Source organism: Rhipicephalus microplus, chromosome X, assembly GCF_043290135.1.
Source record: "Rhipicephalus microplus isolate Deutch F79 chromosome X, USDA_Rmic, whole genome shotgun sequence".
NCBI lineage: Eukaryota > Metazoa > Arthropoda > Arachnida > Ixodida > Ixodidae > Rhipicephalus > Rhipicephalus microplus.
This window is the reverse complement of record NC_134710.1, coordinates 292,737,772-292,752,020: the sequence shown is the minus strand read 5'-3', so window position 1 is coordinate 292,752,020 and position 14,249 is coordinate 292,737,772.

Below are 14,249 nucleotides of genomic sequence, written 5' to 3'. Positions count from 1 at the left end.
GCTTCTGCCAATCAATGCACAAAACCCAGTCACGAGACGAAGAATTTTGGCTTCTTCCGATGCCACGAAGCCTGGAGTTATTGTATATGCTATACAGTAACAGTATGTAATAGAGCATATATACGGTAACTCAATCGGGGCCCTGCCATTCACGCCTCTAGCGGAGCCGTAGGGGCGCTCATTGACACATTTTTATGAAGAGACATACTGCAAACGTAGCCCCACGCATCGTGTCCTGATTTCACTTGTCACTGTCACTGCATAGTGTTTCAAATGGATAAAGCAGCATTCAAATATTACACAATCAGTCCTGCTGCATTGCATAGTAATATTAAGAGGGTGTTATCTGTGCGTAAGAGCACGCAATTGAGGCCTATGAGATTCGTATTGTCTGGCAAATGCATGCGCATAGAGCTGCGCTCAAATTTCGCATGAGCGAATATTGTAATCATCGGTGTTTTCTTTTGGAGGGGGGGGGGGAGGACTTTTTTTGTTTCCTTACGTTTCTGCACCCGATTCGACATGGCAATCCTATGTATTTACCTGTTATAAACGAAGCAGTTATCTAGGCACAGAAAGAGCATGTCCTGGCTGGTTAGCGCTGAACATGGCCTACGTTAACAAACAGAAGAGGCCGTCGCGTCTGGGAGGCTTTTGGATTGCTTTGTGTTTACGCAGTGCTTTCGTGGGGCTCTTTTTCTTGTTGATAGCGGGGCTCGCAGTGCATTTTGAAGGACAGTGCGTGGGCTTGTTGGCTGAGGGCAATATTTAGACTTTATTCATGTACTGTCCTACACGGCGCACGTTTTTATGAATAAAAGGGGGGGGGGGGGGGAGCGAGAGCCTATCTTTTTTACGACATGTCAGAAAATCGAAAATTGTGGTCGAACGCCTCATTAGTGTGTTTCAACAAGTGTACATCACATGACACCGAATAATATCTATCTGTAATATTATAGACAGGGAATATATAATCAGTTATAATAATATAATACGTAAGCCAACGTCCTTACAAAAATATGGAACAAAGATGACTATACTGTTCACTTCTCTTCGGTTGGTTGGCTGGTCAAACTTTAATAACAGTCCCGAGAGACGCGATGAGCGCGTAGTGGGTTTCTCCAATGTTGGGACGGGCAGGCTGAGTCTGTTGCATTAATTTATTAATGAAAGGTTCGTTAGTATACGCAATATCACTTATATGCGCGTGGTCTCCCTCGCGGAAACGTAGTCATTATGCTTTTATAACAAATTTCTGTCTTTGTGCACTAACAACGTGCCTGCCTATAAGTTCACGCAACTAAATTAGCTGTATGTTCTAACGTTGTGCTATTTTAATGTTAATTATCCGCTCTATAAATAATGCAATCTACAGCTCATAACTACCATTGTGCTTTTGATGTATACGTGAAATTATGATATGTGATTTGACCATGGAATGAAGGATCGGGAGAGAAAGGAAAGGCAGGGATGTTAAAGGGACACTAGAGGCAAATATTAAGTCGATGTCTATTGTTGAAATAGCGGTTCAGAAACCTAATAGTGCTACTTTTATGCCAAGGAAGGGCTTATTTTGAAATAAAATCACGTGTTAGTGGTCCGCATTGCGTTAGTGCACTTTAAATCCCCCACCTTAAAGTGGTCCATTTCCCGTCATTGTTTCATACCCAATGTTGCCCGACTTTACTGCGTGGCTACCAACACTAGTAGCAGCAGAGCGAAAGTAGCGGAAGCCAAAGCAGCAACAACGGCCATTGAACAATTTTCGGCCATGACCTCCGAGATGGCGGGCGCACGGGCGTGTTTTGCTTGAATCAATTGATTCCCGCTAGTTCGCACCACTTATACAGCCTAACCAGACAAAAATAGAATTTTGAACCACTCGCGACATTCTGCATAGTGACGCGAGGCGGTACTTTTTGTTTCCATAAATCAAACAGAAACGAACAAGCATCATTTTATTACGTCTCTTGATGCACGGAACAGTCTTTTTATTGCAGCTAGTTTGATTACTAAGGATTAATTAGTAGTTGTCTTCTCTGACACAATTGGAATAATTTCCGAACTATCCCTCTCGTGGGGCCCGTCGTGTGGTACACACAACTTGATTTCTCGGTAGGTAGGGCACTGCTGTTGATAATATTGACGTTTTAGACGATGTCATACATTGAGTTTTCACCTTGACATAAATTGTTGTTTGCATTTAGTGTCCCTTTAAACAGCCCAGAAGGACCGGTATGCTTACACTGGGGAAAATTACGAGAGAGTGTTAAAGAATGAGAAAGAGCGATGGGGAGAGAGCACACACACGCAAAGTCACACTTCACAGTCGTGATAACGCCATTAGTCTACAACCACCGATGCAAGTCTTCAAGAAGTTGAGCACTGTCTTCGTCGCCCTCACCGGCGATGACCTCTCAGGACGCCATTCTAGAAGGGTTATTGCCGTCATCAGTCTCTGATCTATGCGAGTGGCTGCGAGTGATTTCCTCTGCGCATTTAAGCGAGGACAGTGGCAGAAGATGTGCTGTAATGACTCCTGTCAAAGTTGCAGCTTTTTGAAGCCTCACTCGCATCTGGGGCATGTGACAGCTAACCTTCAGACACGTATGCCATCTGCCTATATGGATATCGCGATCGTACATGGCAGGTATTGAATAAGTATGACAAGGGCGATATTGAACAGAGTGCACATGGGGTATACTCCACCCTGAGGGATGCCCTGACAGGTATCAGAGCGTCGTGTGGCTGGGCCGTCGTCGGTTGATACTAAGGATGATCTTGCTGTCAGGTAGCTAGCAATCTATCGAAAAACTTGACCACCCGGGCCAACCATCTAAAATGCATCGAGAATGGCCTTGTGTAGCACGTTATCGTATGCGCATTTTACGGCTAAGAGCACTGATGCTGCAAAAAAAACGATTGCGCGATTTCTGCTGTTGGAGATGTGACAAGATCAATAATGTTAGCGGTAGACGGGCGATCACTTCAAAAGCTATCCATCGAGGTCGAATAAATCTTGTAATGTTCAAGATAACACTCAAGGCTGCTAAGCGCCACTCACTCAATTGTCTTTCCCACGCAGCTGGTCAATGCAATAGGGTGGTACGAGGCAAATCAAGTGAAGATTCGCCTGGCTTCAGAAGCGGTACTAGACGACTTGCCTCCCATTCGTCTAGAACAGTTTCTTCTTACCAAGATGCGTTGTACAAACGTGGCAGCTCTCTTTGCGCAGTCCCCCTCCGATGGCACAGAGCTCAATAGGATATATACCATGTGGTCCTCATGATGAGGAATGCCTGCATAGGACTTGTGCCGCTTCGAGCTCTTTGATGTGAAAGGAAGGTCTATGCGTTCGTCCCGGAAATGAGGGTCGTCACTTCCGGCCAGATCATCTGCACGAACCACTTGGTCAGCTGCCCTCGCGCAAAAATACTGATACGACATTAATGTTTCACCGCTTTTGAAAAAAAAAACACCAGTGCTTTGAATGGAAAACACTGTTTAGGAATGCAATGAAGATGACGCACCGTTCTCCAGATGTGAGATATAGGATTTTGCGGATGTCCAGTGTCTGGCAAAACGTTCTCCACCGTTCAGGAACTAACTTGTCCATACGACGCTGAATATTCTTCTGTAATTTTCTGGCTGTTCTAAGGTCGTGGGTGGACTTTGCCGATATCTGCGTTCCGCAGGGAGGGGAAGCTCTCGCAGTCCTTCCAATTCGGCATTAAAATCTTTATGCCTGGCCAAAACAAGGATTGTGCGTGTGGCATCTTGCAATGTGCTCTTGATTACTTGCTCTATAGCCTTGTGCGTGGACTCGCTTGACAAGCATCTTCCATGTCAGACGTAAGAGTGGTTCAGTATATTCTTCGAAGGGTCTTCTTTGGACCAGATCTCGACAACTCTTTCATGCGAAGGTCAGTGTGAATATAGTCACTCCAATGTGTCTCAGTATTCGAAAAGCATTTAACACATTTGGCGAATGAGTTGGAAACGAAAACAAGATCAAGGCAGCGGTCACATATTACACCTCGATGAAAGGTGGGGCTGCCATCATTAATGAGGGTGAGGTCATGATTGTGAGCGAAACTTGCTAGTCGGCACCCTCTCACATTTGTCGTCGTACTTTCCCATGCCGGACGATGGGCATTCAAGTATCCTAAAATGACCCATAGAGCTGGACGCATGTCCCAGATACTAGCCAATCATCTTGAGTCAAAATTACTTAATACTCGAAGTGGATATATGAGCGCCTTTGAGAGTGAACGTGAATTTTTTTTAATTGGCAGGCATACACATTGATTGTCATCATGAGGCACAGTTGCATGCAGCAAACAAATGAGTTACCGATGAACATAATCAATTACGTTGCTGCATGCTCCATTTGCTGAGGACGTAACAGCTTCGTACTCCGATAGTCTTAATGACTTCGATATGTTGGACTCACAAATGATATTAACTGGGAACATGTTAGAGTGACACCTACTGTGATTCCGGGCACTTGTTCACCTTTGTTAATGGACCTGAAGTCTGTGAGATTGCTTGCGTGGGCGCCAGCGTCTCGCATGCTCGAGCCGATATCGTGGTAGTGAACGTATACAGAACATGGTAGAATACCAATCTTGCGGTGTGACGAGTTCAGCATTTTTCGTCGTGAAAGTGTAACCATGAACACTCACACGGGGCGAGCCATTACGCGACCATTTATGTTTTCATCTGTCTGAAAAGAGAACAATCAGCGCTGGCATCGATTGTAAGCGATAACTGGAGCCGATACAACAGGCCAGTCATGCATAACGGTGTGGCATTTTCACTTTTTGTATCTCTCTCTTGATCTCTGCTTTGTTTTCCGTACTCGGCTAATGCGTCTGGCCGTGGTGTGCACCTACACAAGCACCAAAAACAAGAGTGAAGAAAAAAAAAGGCGAAAGCTGGTGGTGCTCAGCTATGTTTTGCGGCTCGATTAAGTAACACTATATACTCACTGAGACCTGGGACCGCTTGTGAAAAGCTCTGGCCGCTATTTTGAAGACCTCGACGCCTTCCCTTTTGGGCTGCAAACGGAAACAGGTAGAAAAGGCTCCGTGAGCAGTGTGGAACCTATTCTGGTTTCCTAGTTCTCTTGACTTCAGCGTTAAGTGCCTGTCACCCCTGCTGTACCACTCGTCTATCTTTGTCGGTCTTGAGCGTGTTTCTATCTTTCTCTTTTCTTTCTGCTTAGCGACTTTTGGAAGGGGAAAAACAAAAAAATAGAAACAAACTGAGTCACGGATGTAAAAAAAATGCTCGCTATAGAGTTTGTGCCAAAAACGTTTCGGCACCTTCGTCTTTTCTCTTTTGCTCTCACACCGAGAGACACGAAGTAAAGAGGACATTGACGAGTCTAACACCTCGCGGCTCCGCTTAGGTTTGTCCTCGTAATACGAACCCTTTCAACTTTTTTGTCTTTTTTTTATGATAGCAGAGCTAATAATACCGGAGATACTACTTTCGGGTTAACCTCTCTGCCTTCCTCTTCTATTTGTATATCTCACTGACGCTTTTCACTTGTAAACCGTAACTTTCGCGTTGCACTATACGCAGTCCAGCTTTTTGCCTATAGATAATATTCTTTATTTAAATCGATTGGTTATTCACCAACAATTTATTTATTTAGTCATTATTTCATTTTCTTTATTTATTATTATTATTTTGCATACAGCTGGAAAATCAACATTAAAATTTTTGCGACTCACATAATGATCTGTTTGTGAATTACATTTCGCCTTGTCACAATGAGAGGGAAGAAATCTTGGTAAATAGGCATTTTATCCCCAGTACAATTTCATGCCACCTCCAGATGTAACTGCAATGTAACTGTGGGTGGGAGATAAAAGGGTAGAGACAAGGCACCCTCCGAAGCGCAAGCCTAGTCTACAAACATTTGTTGAGATCTGTCGGCTGCAGGAATACTCCATTGCCGCACCACACTCTTTTATACGCCAAGAACGCTTGGACACACGGCCGTATAGTATAGTCTAAGGGTAGTTGCTTGTGAAAACTATCTCGAGCCCGACCGCTTATATTATGTAGCCCACTCTTGCCAACGACTTCGCATAAAACTCAGCAGTATTGACAAAACAAATAAATAAACATCTTGTAAATATTCTACGGTGCAAGTTGTTTCGACATAACATCTCACGAGCGATGTGCGGTCCCTACACGGTGATCACAAGGTTAAGGTGGTACGCTGTCGTGTATTTAAAAAACGTTTGTAATAAATTAGAGTACTTGGTACTCTGCCTATGAGAGACGAAAGAGCCGTCCTGTGGGCCTCGCATTTCATGAGACCATGTAATCGTGCTCAGGAACACCGAATGCTTATTCATAAACAATTCATTTTATAACGATTACTCATTTTCTTTACTCATCGTTTCAGATAGCCGATTTTCTATACAGAAACACATATGTGTCAGTGGATTTCGGTCAAAAACTTGACCGTCCTGATAAATTTTGTCAAAAAATTCTGAATTCGTTGCTCAGACAATTGTATTGCATTAGTAAGCACCAACTTCTAAACCAACGTATACGCACTATTTACACTAACTGACATAAGGTATTTGCGTTTCGAGTGGCCCTGCTGTGATGGTCTAGTGGCTAAGGTACTCGGCTGCTGTCCCACTTGTCGCGGGATCAAATCCCGGCTGTAGCGGCTCCGTTTCCGATGGAGGCGGAAATGTTGTAGGCCCGTGTGTTAAGATTTGGGTGCACATTAAAGAACCCCAGGTGGTCGAAATTTCAGGAGCCCTCCACTATAGTGTCTCTCTCAATCATACGGTGATTTTGGGACGTTAAACCCCCCATGTCAATCAATCAATGTATTCTGAGCGTTAAATGACTATTGTCTTTCACAGGTGAGGAGCAGGCTCACCGTGGTGCTGAGAATGGTATGTACAAAACAGAAAGGTATTAGGCAGGAACGTTAACCAATAAAGCTTCTGGCTGGCTACGCTGCATTGTGGCATAAGGGAAAAGGAATGAAAATATGAGAGAGAGATAGGACGGAAAAGAACAATAATTTACGGGTTTTTTTAACACAGATTTTTCTTTTTAAAAACTAGAATAGTTAGACACTTGTCGTGTTCGCAGCCGATTCTAGGTTGAGGCGGAAAGATAGTCCCTCTCAATAGATCACTCACAATGAATAATTAATAAAAATATTTTAACCCGTTCACTATCTATTTTAGAGCATTCGTTTATAGAGCAAAGTTGTTCTATGTCACAATTTATGGTCAGCCAAGTTATGGGAAATCGAAAATTCTCAGAAATCTATCATCTAATTACCAGACTGCGATGCCGGAGAAACCAAAACTGGGTGCACCGGTTGGGCCAGAAGGGTGGTCCGTGTACTGCGTCACGCGCGAAATTTTCCTTACGTAATTGGAGTGAGTCTAACGCGCCTCCGTTTCGCATGTGGTCGTATATACTCTCGAGATTTGCGTATCGTGCAGACGCCGTCCGCGTTCCAGCGCTCATAAGGCTCATCTACCCTCGCTCGTGAGGGTGAGGCGCCACAGCTGGCACCTTGCCAGGAGACCGGACACCGGCCATCGCGAGTATGAAACAATGAAGGCTTTCGCGTTAATACTCGAGTCCTGCACCTTTCAAAAGTTCAAAACAAGGGCATCCGACAACCAGCGCACATCACGCGCAAAGGACGGCATGCTCTGCTAGGCTGACACGACGTTGCTCGCGCGGTGAGGTTCTCGCGCGGCGCGCCATCTTTCGAATCACGTCGAGGGAAGTTCTCGCGTCACGCAGCACACGGACCGCACTTCTGGCGCACTCGGTGCGCTCAGTTTCGGTTTCTCCGCCATCGCGGTCTGGGAATTCAACGATGGATCTCTCAAACTGTATGCGCGATATTTTCGGCATTTAATAACTAGCCTGACAATAATTTGTGCCGTAGAACAACTTCGCCATATAAACAACCTCCCTAAAATTGTTAGTGAAAAGGATCATTAACATGTTTTTCTGAAATAATCATTTTCAGTGATCTAATTAGTGGCAAAATCTTTCCGCCTCATCCTATAAATTGGCTGTGAACACGACAAGTGTCTAATTTTTATAACTTTTTTAGGGAAGATGTGTATTGCTTTTAAAAGAACACCCTGTATACATGTATGTATTACAGGGGGTTTAATAAAATGGCTCCACTATTATTAAAAAATTACGAAAATAGAGTATCTGCGTACTACTTGTGACATTCTCTTTACTGTATTAGAAGGTATGTTCGGATGCGTACAGACAATAATTACGGCAGTAATTGTAGAAATTAACACGATTAATTTTTTAACCAGCGAAAATAAGCCGTCATGTTAAATGGCAAATTCAAGTCCTTCATGAAATCAGTCCGTTGCCATTTAGAAATTTCTGAAAGGCAGCCGGTGGTAATCACCGCGGGGCGATGAAATCCCGCTAATTTAGCAATAGAAATGGGCACCGACGCCCTAAACAACGCCCCTGCCATTCACTTCAAAAACGCCGTCAGTGACACTCTGTTTTTCTCGCATCGGAAGAAGAGGATAAGCGAGTGTCGATAATCGGACATGTGGCAGGAAAGCGCTTCCACCAAACAAAATGGGTAGATTGACAGCTGATAACGGCGTGGGAAATGGTGTCGTCTCTGAGAGTATTTTCGAAGTGTTTGATTGATGTGCTGTTTTGTGCGTCGGTTTTGGTTTCGCCTGCTGAATTAGCCAGATGTCATTGTCCCGTGGTGATTACCAGTGGCCACCTTTCAGAAATTTTAAAGTCGCTGTGGACTATTCACAGGGAGGAATTGAACTCGCTCATTTGACTCGGACACTTCTTTCTTTTGGTTAAAAAATAATTTTGCTAACTTCTATAATAGATGTCGTAATTAACGTTTGTACGCATTTGAAGATGCCTTCTGCCACAGTAAAGGGAACTCCACAGGTAGCACGGAGACGCCTCCTTTCTGTAATTGTTTTGTAATAGTGTACACTTATCATGAAACACCCTGTATAGTCGCGCACCCTGCCTCTTAGACACCGGCTCTGTTCCCACACTCCAGTGGGAACGGAACGACAAAAACACGGAAGAGAATCCCTGACAATACAGATTTATCCGTTGTTACGACCGGCCCTGGGAAGCCAAGCAGGAAGAGGTTGGGGGAGAACCGGTTCTTGACCTGACGGTGTCGTCCACCCCCACCTCCCCATTCGGGTTCCTCCTCGCCGGGAGAGCTCCGGGGTCTGCTGTGCGTTCGTGACCATGTTTGGTAACATTTTAGGGCGCCGTGACCATATATGGACCTCGTGTTGGGATGTGCCACTCCATGTGTTGTGAGGTGTGTTTCCCCCTCTCTCGTGGCCGAGGGGCCGGAGACACCGTATTGGCTGACGATGCGGACGGGGCGCCCAGTGTCAACGGCGCGGCGCTATAAAATGCCGAAGACGTTTTGTATCACTCGCACTCTTCTCTCTTTGGGTCAGTTGACCACTTCTCCACATGTAAATGAATCTCTGTTGTTCGTTCGGGCGCTTCTTCTCGCTGAATTGTTGGACGATGGATCCTGCGACGGGGCCAGCTACCGAAAACGAGACCAGCAGGACCCGGAGTCCCAACAACTGGATGGCAGCGGCGGGATGCCGATAACCCCGAAAGCGACCACTGGACGGAGTGAGCCCGAAGTTCAACAACGGGACGACAGGAGAAGGATTACACGAGCTCATCGACTTCCAAAGGGAATCGAACGGCACTTCTGAGAGGCACGACGCCGGAGACATGACTGTGAACTGGGTGAGTGCCGGCTTTCTCTGTTAAATTTTACCAGGCATTTACTCTATGTGTTAAGTAAAAGCTGGTAGAGAGGGGCTGTCTTGGTCATTGTGTTAACAGGTAACTTGCGTCAGGCGGAAATTGTGTGATAGCTTGGTTAAGCTCTTTCTGTCAGTGGCGTCAAGGTTAACAGTGGCAGGGCAGGATTCCGTATAAGAGCTTTTTGAAGCTTTATTTGTAGACTAAGTTAACGGAAAACTTGAGGCAAGGCAGGAACCTAGAGCTGTCGTTGCCGTCAAGGTTAATTAGTTGCAGGACAGGAATCTTTGTGGAACAGAGACAGCGGTACTGGAGGCAGCCATGAATCTGAAATCCCTGCGAAAGTCCATGTTCTTGCTACTTGCAAGGGAGTTGAATCTGGAGGTGTCGGACTCTCAAAGAAAGCCAGAGCTGATAGAGGCGATTCTCGCATTGGGGGTGGAGGATGACGAGCTGTCAGAATGTGTCGAGGAGATTCAGGAGAGGCAAGCGGCCGAGGCCGAAAGAAAGGCGGCCGAGGCCGAAGAAAAGGCGGCGGAGGCCGAAAGGAAAGCGGCAGAAGCCGAAGCAGATAAGATGCGAAAGCACGAGCTTGAAATGAAGCGCCTCGATTTAGAGATTAGCCATAATAGTAGAGCAGGAGGCAGCGAGGCATCCGGTACAGCAGAGCGGGTCAGGTTCAAAATGACGGACCTAATGAGATCGTACAAGCTAGGGGAGAACATTGGGCTGTTCCTCGTCAACTTTGAGAGAACTTGTGAAAGGCAAGGTTTCAGCCAGGATACATGGTCTCAACGCTTGTTGTCCCTACTTCCGGGGGAGGCCTCAGAAGTAATCGCGCGCCTCACGAAAGAGGAGGCTGACAAGTACAGTGAGGTAAAGTCGAGCCTTCTCAAGAAATACAGGTTGTCAGCGGAAGGTTTCAGACAAAAATTTCGCAACGCCGTAAAAGAGAGCAATGATTCATACCCGGAGTTTGCTTACAAGTTAATGGCCAACATGGGGGAGTGGCTGAAAGAGGCAAAGGCGTATGGGAATCATGACAAGGTGCTCGAGTGTATCGGTCTGGAACAATTCTATCAAAGGTTACCAGAAAAGGTGAGGTTCTGGGTTCAGGATAGACCAGACGTGAACACCGTAACAAAAGCCGCAGAGCTCGCTGAAGAATTCGTTACGCGCCGCGCCCTCGGGGCAAACAGCGAGCCTAAAAGGGAAAAATTTCTACGGCCGAATAAGGCGCCGTTTAGAAAACAACCGACAAGTCTCGCACAAAAGGGTGAGGAAAACAATTCATCTAACCATGGGGCGTCGGCAGAGGCAAGCAAAAGGAAATTTGAGGCGAGAAAACCGGCTGCTTGTTTCAATTGCCACGAAACAGGGCACTTCGCGAAAGACTGCCCGAAAGAAAAGGTGGCCTTTTTATCTATAAATGAAGCCGACGAGAACATGAAGTTGTTAGAGCCCTATATGTACGACCTTACCGTGAACGGCAAGCAGTGTCGGGTTCTTAGAGACTCCGCAGCCACTATGGACGTAGTTCATCCGTCTTTTGTTCAGTCCGGACAGTATTCAGGAGACTGTGCCTGGATTAGACAAGCCGTAGAAGCAAACAGTCAGTGCCTTCCCGTAGCTAAAGTTGTCCTTAAAGGCGCATTTGGAACATTGGAAACAGAAGCCGCGGTATCGCCATATCTACCCCCTCAGTATCCTTACTTATTTTCAAATAAGTCAGATCAAATGCTGAAGGAGAAAGGTCTAACGTTGGGAGAAGGCATAGTGCAGGCACTGACTAGATCAAAGGCACGTGCGCTGGCTGCGAGAGCAACATTCACTGAGGCAAACAAGCCTCAAATCGACAACGGGCCTGGTTGCGAGTTGGACACCACGGAAACAAATCGACTTGTGCGAAAACAGGCTGCAGAAGCCGTAGTCGCGGAGGCAACCATTCCTAAAGGCGACGTTGAACCTCCTCTCGAATTGGAAGGGGTCAATTACGCTTCGTTGACCGAGCAAATAGAGAATGCCATTGCTCCCAAGCCGATTCCTGGTAGTACAGAGGATAGCACAGAGGGTGACACATTCCAGGTACTAGGAACTACAAAAGAGTTGTGTGTCATGCCAACTTCGGATAATTTCAGTCGGCTGCTGCAGGTGAGCCCCGCTTCATTAATAACTGAACAAAAGGGTGACCCAACGCTTAAGCAATTCCAGGACAGTTCGAAAGAGGGAATCGCCAAACGAAATGTGAGATTCCAAGAGAGGAGCGGCATACTCTATCGAAAATATCTAGATAGGCGAGGAGTAGAATTTGACCAGGTAGTCGTACCTCAGGCGTATCGTCAGGATTTGCTTAGTTTGGTGCATGGAGAATCATGGTCAGGCCACTTAGGCATAAAGAAGACGAAAAATTGTCTCTTACAGGAATACTACTGGCCTGGATGCTTTAAAGATGTAGAGAGGTTTGTAAAATCTTGCGATGTGTGTCAGCGAGTGGGTAAGCCGGGAGATAAGGCGAAATTTCCAATGAAGCTGGTATCCGTAATCACGGAACCCTTTCGTCGGTTGGTAATTGACACAGTAGGTCCTTTGCCCAAGACAACTTCAGGCTACCGTCACATCCTGACCTTAATCTGCCCAGCTACTAAATTTCCAGAGGCGGTCCCGCTAAAAGAGCTAAGTTCCGTCGAAGTAGTGAACGCACTTCTGTCCGTGTTTGCCCGGGTAGGCTTTCCTGCCGAGATACAATCAGACCAGGGCAGCATTTTCACGAGTGCCTTAACGACAACCTTTCTAGAGCGGTGTGGCGTGAAATTATTGCATAGTTCAGTCTACCATCCGCAGTCGAACTCGATAGAAAAGCTTCACTCCGTGATGAAGCGAGTGTTAAGAGCCTTATGTTTTGAACGGAAAACTGACTGGGAAATGTGCTTACCTGCAACGATGTTTGCACTAAGAACTGCACCACATGAGACAACAGGGTTTACGCCAGCGGAACTTGTTTACGGCCGCAGACTGCGGTCTCCTCTTCGTATGCTGAGAGAGTCGTGGGAAGGTCAGGGTGATGATCCTGTAGTAGTGGAATATGTCCTCACCTTATTGGATCGTCTAACAACAGCCCAAGAACTGACCGAGAGTGCGATGACCAAAGCACAGCAGAAGGCTAAGCTTTACTACGATCGGACCGCTAAAGCACGACACTTTGCTGTAGGAGACAGGGTCATGTTGTTGAGGCCCTCCCAAAAGAATAAGCTTGAAGTGCAATGGGTCGGCCCGGCCGAAATTACTCGAAAATTGTCTGACACCAACTATGTGGTAAAATTACCAGGAAGTCGTAAGGCACACCAGGTGTATCATAGCAACTTACTCAAACCCTACAAAGAGAGGGAAGCCATCGTGAACATGACTTTAAATGTTCCGGAAGAGGTTCCGGCAGAAATCCCTGAATTAGCTCCCGAATCGGACGAAGTCCCGATCGAGAAAAGAGTTGAGGATTTAGTATCAAAGTCACAACTAACAACGAAGCAGAAGCAGGAATTGCGTGGTCTTTTGACCGAGTTTCAGGACAGATTTGTAAGCGAGCCAGGCCGGACATCCGTCCTCACTCATGACATAGAGCTTACCTCGTCGGAACCGGTAAGATCTAAGACGTATCGGGTGTCACCTCGCCGGCTTGAGCTAATAAAAGCAGAGGTTAACAGGATGCTGGAATTCGGTGTGATTGAGCCGTGTGAAAGTGATTACACTTCCCCGTTAATTCTCGTGGAGGTACCCGGCAAAGATCCGCGTCCTTGCGTAGACTATCGTAAGTTAAACCTCATCACCAAGGATCAGACATACCCAATTCCCCACATTGAGGAACGCGTCGAGAGGGTAAGCAGCACGCAATTTATCTCAACGCTAGACCTAGTGAGAGGTTACTGGCAGGTGCCGCTTACCGAGAGGGCGAGCCGGTATGCTGCATTTATTTCACCATTGGGGACATTCCGCCCTAAAGTGTTGAGTTTCGGCCTAAAGAACGCGCCTTACTGTTTTTCCAACTTAATGGATAAGGTTTTGCGTGGTCAAGAGGACTTCGCATTGCCTTACTTGGACGACGTCGCCGTGCTTTCCTCGTCCTGGCCAGAACACTCGACGCATTTGAGAGCAGTACTGACACGCCTACGCGAAGCAGTTTAACGGTAAAGGCGCCCAAGTGTCAGCTAGCACAAGCAGAGGTACTCTATCTCGGGAATGTTATCGGTCGAGGGCATCGCCGTCCCTCTGAAATGAAAGTGGCAGCTATCCGAGACTTTCCCCAGCCCCGAACGAAAACCGATATTCGGGCTTTTCTTGGAATAGCTGGTTACTATCGTAAGTACATCCCTAGATATTCCGACATTGCCAGCACTCTTACTGACGCGTTGCGCAAGACCGAGCCCCAA